General features: G+C 37.2%; 1 protein-coding gene across 26 annotated transcripts in view; it reads left to right on the forward strand.

Moving 5' to 3' along the window:
• TCF4 (transcription factor 4) overlaps positions 1-10,171 on the forward strand; it is a 388,054-nt gene that overhangs the window by 266,980 nt on the left and 110,903 nt on the right. For 2 of the 26 annotated variants that reach the window (XM_040264439.1, XM_040264443.1), the window contains exon 1: positions 6,758-10,171. This exon is cut by the window's right edge and continues 2,153 nt beyond it. The exons of the other annotated variants lie outside the window; for them this stretch is intronic. The gene's annotated coding sequence lies outside the window, so the exon portion shown is untranslated. Of the gene's footprint in view, positions 1-6,757 lie in introns of those variants that run through there. 26 annotated transcript variants of the gene reach the window in all.

The following is a 10,171-nucleotide window of genomic DNA, read 5'->3' on the forward strand; positions in this document are numbered from 1 at the left end:
GAGATAAAACATCTTGAGTATTAAACTGGTCTATTCTCCTGCAGTGTGTGGTTCAAAATGACTTAGCCTTTTAAAGATTTTTCAGAAAGAAAAGTATATAAAGAGGGAGATAATTGAAATTTACATCTCTGCAGACAACTCTGCATAGCAAATTTAAGATTTTAGTATTTTCCTTCCAAACATCTGAAAATTGACAATTTAAAAGGAGACCCAGACAGATTGTTAACTGTTGCATTGCTACCAGCTGTCTGTGATGATATCAGTAAGTTACGGAACTTTTTTAAAAAGGTATAAACAAGTAAGGTGATAACTTATTTTTGAAGATGCTCTCTGAAAACTTTCATCTTAGTTAAGAACGTCAAAAGTGTGTTAACTGTCTGAATATACTTAGTAAAGTTTTAGGTAGATCATATGTAAATAAGCTTGTTTCATGAAAGATACGACTTATGTGTGTCCAGATCTCAAGTATATTTTAAACCAGTGTTTACAGAATGTCAGTGCCTTTCTCTTAAGAGTCTAATCAACAGAATTCCAGTCTTCAAAGATGTAACTGGAGACAGAGAATATAATTTCTATCATATTGTCAAGAGGGGTCTATAACTCCCCATCTGACATCAGCCAGAAGGTGTGGGGAACGATTGATGACTCTGTATCATTGTGTACCCACTTAGCTTTGAATCTGTTCAAGTATCAAATGTAAAAATTCAGCAAATATTTACTGCACACCTACTAAGTGCCAGGCTTCCTGGAAAGTGCAGTGTGCACCAGAGTTCCTGCTGCTGTGAAGATTGATGCAAGTATACAAGTGGCCACAAGCAGTTTTCCAAGCAAGAGTTCATTTTGTGATGCTTCGTAGGAGCCCAGTACCCCTGATTCACCTTGTGGACCAGTAGACACAGAGACTATGGCTCTCAAAAGTTCAACAATTGATGTGATCGCACAGGCCCTGGTAGCAAGGCAATATATAGCAGAAAGATGAAATCAACTCTGAGACCCACTGTAACTGTTGGCAAGTTTCTTTATCAGCATATTTTTAACAAGATAACGAAATAGCATCTTTCAAAGTTTTTTGTTGTTGTTGTTGTCATGTCTAAATCTGGTTAAATGGAATGTGTTGGAAAGGACAACAAAAAAAGTTAAATATGTGGAAATGACATGGAAAGCACCTGCTTCTTTGTTTGCCTCCACGTCCTTAGGAAATAATGTCTAGCCATCAGAGGATATGCCGTCCCTCTAAGAAAATGTTTATAAGAAAACATTTTAAAGTAGAATATAGGTTAAATAAGTTAAGGAGGACTTGCCAAGAAAAATTAAATACATGAAACAAATAGGAGCCTGTATCGCACCTCCGAGGTGGCGTTAACAGTATCACCTCTCAAAAGTGACAATGCATGTATCCATTTTTATATCTTTGGCATATTGTTGGCACAATTAATTATTCCACTGAGAAAATAGCCATGCTACACAAGAGAAAGGAAGACAAATTAGATCCTCCAAGCCCCCTTCTGTGAAGTGTGTGTGTAAATGAATATGCTCTCTGCCAACCCAGCAAATAAAACTTTGTCCATCCCTAATCTTCAGCAGTTTATAATCCAGGTGAAGGAAAGGCCAGGCTCATGAAATAAAAAACAATCATTAAAACGTTTGAAAACTGGGGAAACAATTCATCATGGTTACGTGTGTGTGCATGTGTTTTATCAGTATAATGTAGGTGTAGCTCTAGATGAAAATTTTTGTCTAATCATATCCTCATTTTTCCATTTCATGAAGACTTGATTTATTCTCAAAGTGAAGTTACAGCTGGCTATAATGTGTTTCTCTGACAACCCTGGACTTGATCATTTCTGTCACTGTGGAAAGGAAGGAAATAAATCTCTCTCTGTTCCTCATTCACTCAATAAGCAAAAATGGATTTGTGCTCCTATTATGTACAGATAACATTGTTATAGGGGAGGGCAAAGAAATTTAAATCATAATCTCTACTCTTTAAAAATCTATAGTATTGGGGGGCAGTAAGTAGGTGCATGATTTATTTAGCTACAATTCATGACATTAAACTTTGCTGGAGAGCCATACATTCTAGAACGGTCCTTATCTGGAAGTGACCACAGCACTTGATTCTGGATGACTGCGAGTTATAGATCTGGCAGATGAAGAAAGCGGTGACAGCGATTGAGTTTCTAACATCTTCTGTGTATCTCTTCCTTGTTGTTGCGCTTTTGCTTGTTTAACTGCAGAAACAACTTTTGACGAGCTCTGTATTTTCAGGGTTTGATTATTCAGAGATATCTCATTATCATAAAAACATAAATCCCAGAATTTTTAAGTTGGGGGAAAAAACTGTCATGATCACAATTTAACACTTTATTTGAAACATATTTACTTCTAAAGAAACTGAGATTTAAATAAAGCCAGAATTTGAAGAAACATCTTGGTTTTCTGACCTCCACATTGTATTAATAAGGACAGGATGACAGGTAGTGGGGATGGCGGTCTCATCCCCACATACCTGTTTGGAGAAATAAAAATTTGGAAGTTGTTAAAAAAATCAAAAATACAATCAAAAAGTTTTTAAACTTTTTTATGTTTAAAAATCATTTATCATAAAATACCGTCATTTGTTTAGTAATGATACTAAGAATGACTCAATACAGAAATGTTTAACTCTGAGAAAGCCTTATGGGCCAAATAATTTTTATTTTTTTAAGTGTACTTATTTTTATTGAAGAAAGTATAAGTTGGTCAACATAGCTAGCAAGTTGGAAGGACACAGGCCACATACAAAATGGATAAGTCTTGAACTCTTACTGTATTTCCTGTTTCTTGTGTACCACACATACACATACAGACTTACACGGTCGCACTAGGGTAGGTGGTTGAGTAGGTTGGTGCTGAGACTCCGTCAAAAATGTGGCTTAATTAAATTTTAAAAGAAAGGTTTCACAATAATTATCTTGATATATAGGTAAGATTATAGCAATCAGAAAAAGGGAGGACATTCTAGCCTAAGGGAGAACAGGGGTTTTTAATGAGTGGCGAAGCATGGTACATAATAGGAAATGGAATAATCGAAAACCTGAATTCTAAATCTGGCTTGACCACCAGCTTGATTTACGTTGCTGAGAACTTGCCTTTACGCTTCAAAGCTGAATAATATTTGGCGTTTGTAAAAAAAAAAAAAATATTTATGGTGGGTCAGTTAGTAAAGAATCCGCCTGCAATGCAGGTTTGATCCCTAGGATAGGAATATCCCCTGGAAAAAGAAATGACAACCCACTCCAGTATTCTTACCTGGGGAATCCCATGGACAGAGGAGGCTGGTGGGCTACAGCCCATGGGGTCACAAGAGTCAGACACAACTAAGCACACACACACATATACTCACAAAACATATAAGTCCTAAAAAAGAAAACTCAGAAAACACATGGCTTGCAGCCATTAGAGAACGTGTTGCACACTGCAGAAGAGCCAATCAGTAGCCCGGGGTAAGGATGGGAAAGTTGACCTGCTTAAGATTGTGACTTGCATTAAGTAGTTTTATTCTCAAAGTGCATTTGGTAATCACTTTCAAAGAAGGCAGAAAACAGAGTGACATTTTGGGAGACACCCCTGTGAAGTACATGGAGGGGATGTTTGTGCCTCTGGTTGGTAAGGACCGTAATCCGGCAATTTGGCAGTATTAACTACGAATGCTGGCCATGACTAGGAAGATGTCCTTTTAGAGCAGTTTTTGCCCAGCTGTAAATGAACGGAAATATGATCAGGACTGCTGTATAACTTTGGGGCACCCCTCACCTACACCTGATTTGGTTGGCCTCATGTTAGAAACCAAAATGTATCAGTGTCAGATTTTTGCCAAACAGTTCTAATTGTAATGGTGTTTGTGTTCAGTGAAAGCTTATGAATTTCCGATTTACTTAGAAGCTCAGAACTTTCCTTTATTGCACCTTATCCCTTTTAAAATCATTTCTTTGGGGGTTACTCATGGAATTTGCTATAAGGACTTGTCTCCGTGCATGATGGTACAAATCTCATCTCACATGACTCTTCATGGTCACTTCTGTGTTTATGTGTGGGGTGGATGTTTAAGTGCATATGATTAACGGGCAAAGAGATCATTTGTTTTTGAAAGTACATAGTTGGAATTCAAGGTCATCTTGAGTTAAAGAACCCAACATTTAGGTCAAGAATGGACCAGTGATCAGCTCTGGCTTTAGGCTGAGGATCAACCTTGAGGGAAAATCTACTGCTCATTCTCCTTGAAATGCCATTAATTCTTGCTCCAAGGGGGCTCATTCCCAGTCATTCAAATGAATATTTTTAGGCAGAAACTTTATAAAACAGTAATTTGAAATAGTCATTTCAATAACAGACTTGTATTAGATACTACTCTTACATGGTCATTTGCTTCCATTTTTAAAACCTTTTTTTTTTTTTCCATTCTTTTTACCTACTCTTTGATTACTGAGTGTTTATCAGAGATAGCCATTGGAGTATTTGAAAACTGTTTGTTCTCTGCTCAGCAGTTCTTTCTTCTACTTGCTCAGTGATGTCAAGCAAAGTTAGTCAACAGTTGGAAACTTTAGGAAATTGTTAGAATTCCCACCTCCAAAGGAGCTTATTAACAAACCCAAGACAATTATTCTGTTTAGAATGAAAATGATTTCCATTGAGATATCACATTTCCTTCTAATCATTGAGCAATGCTTTGGGAAGCCCAGTATTTATTCACAATGTTTTAAAAAATTGTGTACATCCTGTGCCCAGATTCCAGTCTGCTTCATCAATCCATTTTGTCAAAATTTTCTCAAATGGAATCCTTCATCCAGGCAAACAAACATGCCCAGGATTTCCCCTTTAACTTTTTGGGAATTCATTTTTACACGTGCATCAATTTGACGGAAAAAACAGTTGTCGTCTTATTTCATTTGATTCAGGTGATTGTGGTAAGCCTGCTCGCTTTCTCATCTAGGAAGTGCAGCAATCTGAGTCAACTTCCTCCATCTCTGTTTTTATATTGTCCACTGCGATGCTTCCTCATTGTACCAAAATAGAAATGGTTTGTTTTTGTATCAAACTTGGAGACTGGCTATGGATCATACTGGGTTAGGATAAAGGAATTTTTTCCCCAAAGAAAAAATTCCACTTATCCCAGAGGGGAGAGACTGATGTCCTGAGGAAAAAATAAGAAACTCAATGAAATCTTTTCTCCTTAACTAAAATATCTCCTTTAGTCATCAAAAGTGTCAATTGTACTATTGTTTTCTAATTTCATTTAATATTTGAGAGGTTTTAGTAGTAGATAAATGTATGACTTTTGCAATGACAGGTCTTTGCATGAAATTGAGGAAGGAAGAAGTGAACTTCAGTTAGGCTCAAGTGTTGCAGTTCGCATTGCAGTTCAACATGAAAATCTATATATTCTGGTGTTGCCACTGAGTATATTTCACTCTGTTGTACCATACATGACTTTAGATACTTGTTTCCAGTCTGAAGGTTAGTGCTATTTTATATCTCTGGCTTGTTGCGATGCCATGTTCATATGGGTAATGACATACTCATTGTATTCTTTACCATAGAAATGAGAAAGACGTGAAAAAGTGGGAAAATGAGTCTAACCAGATCTAACGGCATGCAAGAATGTTACCAAGTGTTTTGCATTTATTTTGCATACTACTGCATGTCACCAAAACAATATATGTCTGTGAGTTTTTATAATACCATCTAAAGCAAAATGAGAAACCTCTTCTTTCTTCTGAAGAGAAATACTGCCACAGAAAGGTGGAAGATGAATATTTATGGAACAACAAAAAAATTAGTCCACATGGTTTAGCTATCAGTATGACTCAGTATGACTACAAGCTATCTGACCAGCCAGGAAAAGAATAAATACTTGATCATGTGATAAACCTTTTGGATGTCTGCTTATGAACCCAAGCCATATAAAAGTAGCCATTTAAGATAACAGTAGGAAGGCTCTGATGAAGCCACAGAGAGGCTTTAAGTTTTCACAGTCTGTGTTACTTTGATACTCTTCTGTGATAAAACTCTCTTCCAAACTAAACTTGGCTACCTTTAAACTATACAAAATAGTTAAAACTATTATACCTGTAATAATCTGAATGGTGCTAAGAGAATAAGTTTTGGCCCCAGAGTCGACCAACATGATTTGTGCTTTATCTCAGTTCTTCATGTAATACAGACTTCCGAGAAATATTTTTATAATTATGTGACAAGTTTATTTATGTGAGATACGTATTTTCTCCAGATAACTGTGTATTTTGCACACACACAAAAAAAGTTTTGAGATATTTGGAATTCCAATTGAGGGAAATATTTTTTTTAAAGTAGTCAAGTTTCCTCACTTATTAGCAGACATAGTTATTTTACATTCTAAAGATGTCAATACAAAGAAGTACAGAAATGTCCACACAGGCAGTTTGTTGGTGTTCCCTCTGAGGTTGCAAGGCTGTCTCACGCTATGGTCATCAGAAACCCTTCTTCTTACTCTGTGTGTCTGTGTGTGTGTACATGTGTGTCTACATTCTCCTTTGGATAATTAAGTCTTTTATGAAGTGGATTTTTGTCATCGCAGTTTAAGTTGGTTTTTAAACACCCACCCTTTTTTAGGTATAAGCTATCACCATTTATTAAGTTTTATAACAATCCATGTATATCTGTTTACTAACTCAACACATTAACTTATGAATTAAATGTCTTGTTTATAGTGACTCCTACTGGAGACCAAAAAAAGTCTAGTTGTTTAGCTTCTGAATAACTTAAATTCAGTAATACCTCCTGCCTTCAGTGAATAGGTGTAGCCCAGATAAGTCCTTTTCTCTGACTTGGCAAAATTTATCATTCATTTATGTTTAACTATGAGAACATAGATTCTGATACTGATTTCATCAACAGAAAATATATATTTTAAGTATCTAACTGTGCATACATGCTTCTCACACCAGTAATGTGATTTGTTTGCTTAGTAATAAAGAGTTTAGCATGGTCCTATATTTTTTAAATTTTTTTGTCCATATTAGTTGACTTCTGTGACTGCCTGTTTTGGGTGGAGATTGTTTGCTCACTGCTCTTTAAGGAACTCTTGCACAGAATAAAGAGTAGAGGAAGAACAAGGAAATCACTCTCATTTAACAGGCCCCTGATACACTGAACAAGGTGTCCTCTCATTTATGCCTCAAAAGAAGTACTTGTATTAAGAGGAAGAAACTAAAACTCAAACCCGTGATATGACCTGGCCCCTGTCACACTGCTGCAGAGGAGCAAGGTAGTAATTCTCATACAGACATGTCTGGCCCTCAAGTTTAAGCCCTGGGGATTTTATAGCTTTTTGATCCATGAAATGTCATCCAAGACTGTTTGTGCCTTAATTCTCTGTCTTTAAAGTAGGAATGGTGTGATACCTGTCACAGGGAACTAGTTATAAAGATGAAACTAGTGCAGAGTAGGTACTTGGATGCTATTTAAATTGTTTATCAGTATACATGTATTGGGCTTCCTTGATGGCTTAGATGGTAAAGAATCCGCCTACAATGCAGAAGACCTGGGTTCAATCCCTGGCTTGGGAAAATACCCTGGAGGAGGGCATGGCAACCCACTCCAGTATAAAAAATTTTCCAATATAAAATGTTATTATATTTTTATAATAATGACATGTTGAAGGGTCTTCCCAGGTGGAGCTAGTGGTAAAGAACCACCTGCCAATGCAAGAGATGTAAGAGATGCTGGTTCGATCCCTGGGTTGGGAAGATCCCCTGGAGGAGGGCATGGCAACCCACTCTGGTATTCTTGCCTGGAGAATCCCATAGACAGAGGAGCCTGGCAGGCTACAGCCCTTGGGGTCGCAAAGAATCAGACACGACTGCGCAACTGAGCACCGCACATAGATGTATTAATTGTCTTATCAGTTTTTTGATGGGGTAGATATTTACCTAAAGGTGGTCATTTTCTTTATAGGTTTGCTTGTTCCCATGATATTATGTAATCCTGTGTGTTGATGAATATCTCTATTATCCTTGGGATATTATGTTTAGCTAATTCAGCTATACTAGGCAAAAAGCGGAAAAGGCAATGGTACCCCACTCCAGTACTCCTGGCTGGAAAATCCCACGGACGGAGGAGCCTGGTGGGCTGCGGTCCATGGGGTCGCTAAGAGTTGGACATGACTGAGCGACTTCACTTTCACTTTTCACTTTCATGCATTGGAGAAGGAAATGGCAACCCACTCCAGTGTTCTAGCCTGGAGAATCCCAGGGACGGGGAAGCCTGGTGGGCTGCCGTCTGTGGAGTCGCACAGAGTCGGACACGACTGAAGTGACTTAGCAGCAGCAGCAGCTGGCAAAAAAGAATAGCATTGTAGACGTAAGCAAGTATATGGAAAAAAATGAGTGTTCGATGACTTTTAGAAACATAGAGTTGTACAAGTTCTAACAAGTTATATTTTGGGGGGGGAAATGACATTTTGTTCATACATGCATCATTCATTCATTCATGTCATCTGTTAAGCACCTGCCTGATTCCAGGCAATCTGCAGGGTACATGTATGTGTGTGTTTTGGTTTATTTGAACTTGGCAGTAACTGTGTAATGTTGCAGACATTATTCAGAAAAAAGGCAGAATGTAATGAGATCTGTGATTGGGAGTGAATAGTTCAGTTCCTTAGCCTATTCATAATAGTTTGTTGTCTGATTGATTCTTTAATATATGTATGACTGTCCTTACAGTCTTTAGTCCTATTTTTTCCATTTTGTTAAGAGCACATGCCACAGTGGGGCTCAAGGCAAAGTTGGGAACGGATAAATCGTTGTTTGGAAACTGAATGAATACAGAAATCCCAGACTCTGCACTCAAGTGGTTTAGAGTATTTACTTGTTTTTTGATGCAGTCATTTATTCATTCATTCATTCAGCAAGTTTTTACTGCAGGTCTGCTATGTAGGTGAAACTGCACACATGGGTTGTGAGTTCTGCTGAGATATCCTCTAAATTTTTGTGACAGCTCTACATATGTGTCCCCAGTTCCCCTTTATCCCAAATATGTCTGTCAAGGAGTTTTTGGAAAATCACAAAAGAACTGTAAACTTTAGAGAAGAAGTTAAGAATAATATGGATGTACTTTAGGTGATCAGTATTCTAAGCAATAATGTTACTGGTAAGAATTTTTTTCCCAGAAGTGGCAGAGAAAACACTTGGGCACACTGCCTACCCCTAGTGTCCTCTGTGGTGTTTGCAGTCAACCATCAGAGAGCTTGGCGACTTACTGTTTTCAGTGGCTAACCTCTATTCCCTGTCTTTTTGGTGGTAAAAAGGGACTCTATCTAGCTACTACTAGTTAGGTAACACCCAATTTTATCCTGATGAAACAACTGACCAGGTCAGGTGCCTTAAAAATTGGTTGTTATGATTAAAGACTTCTTATAAAATTATTATGAAACACATGGATTTATGCATATAGCTTCAGTTGTTTCTATACATCTGTGCTAACGCCCCACGCAGCACACTAAAAATTTATCATGGGTTATACTTCTGTCACTTAAGAAAACTTCAAAGTCTTGAGTTCCCAGAAATGTCTCGGTTGACAAGCCACTAACTTGAGTTCTGATTGAAATAATATTCCAAGGTCAGCTAGCCAAAACTTTAACATCAATGGAGGATAATACATGTGTCTCACCAGTTATAATGCATAGATCACCTTTTGAGCAAGTGTCTTTATTAACCACTGCAAATTTGTACTTTTGAAATTCCAGACCCTTTTTCATTAGTTAATGAAGCCAGGAAGCTTAGTGCTCTAGTCCCATTTTAATTGTTTGAGTCCCTTGTGCTGATTTGTCAGGGTTTAAAAATCTCTTTCACCTTATCAGATTAAAAATATTTATGTACATGTTTAACAATATATTTTAAAGCAACGAGAGTGTCAATTTTAAAAATGTTAGTTGTGGCTTCTGAAAGTATGAAAATCTCATTTATACTTACAGAATTAATAAAAAGGCATATATATATATGTTAGTAAATATGCCGGAAAAGGCATGTAACGTAGGTGAAACAGAATGGTTGTATATTAAAATAGTTAAGAAATCTTTCTAGCAGTCCACCTGTGAAAAGTTAGGTAGGATCCAGAAATAGGCTTCTAAATGAGGGGTCTTTATGAGAAGCAA

The sequence above is a fragment of the Oryx dammah genome, unplaced genomic scaffold (genome assembly GCF_014754425.2).
Source record: "Oryx dammah isolate SB20612 unplaced genomic scaffold, SCBI_Odam_1.1 HiC_scaffold_22, whole genome shotgun sequence".
In the NCBI taxonomy this organism is placed as follows: domain Eukaryota; kingdom Metazoa; phylum Chordata; class Mammalia; order Artiodactyla; family Bovidae; genus Oryx; species Oryx dammah.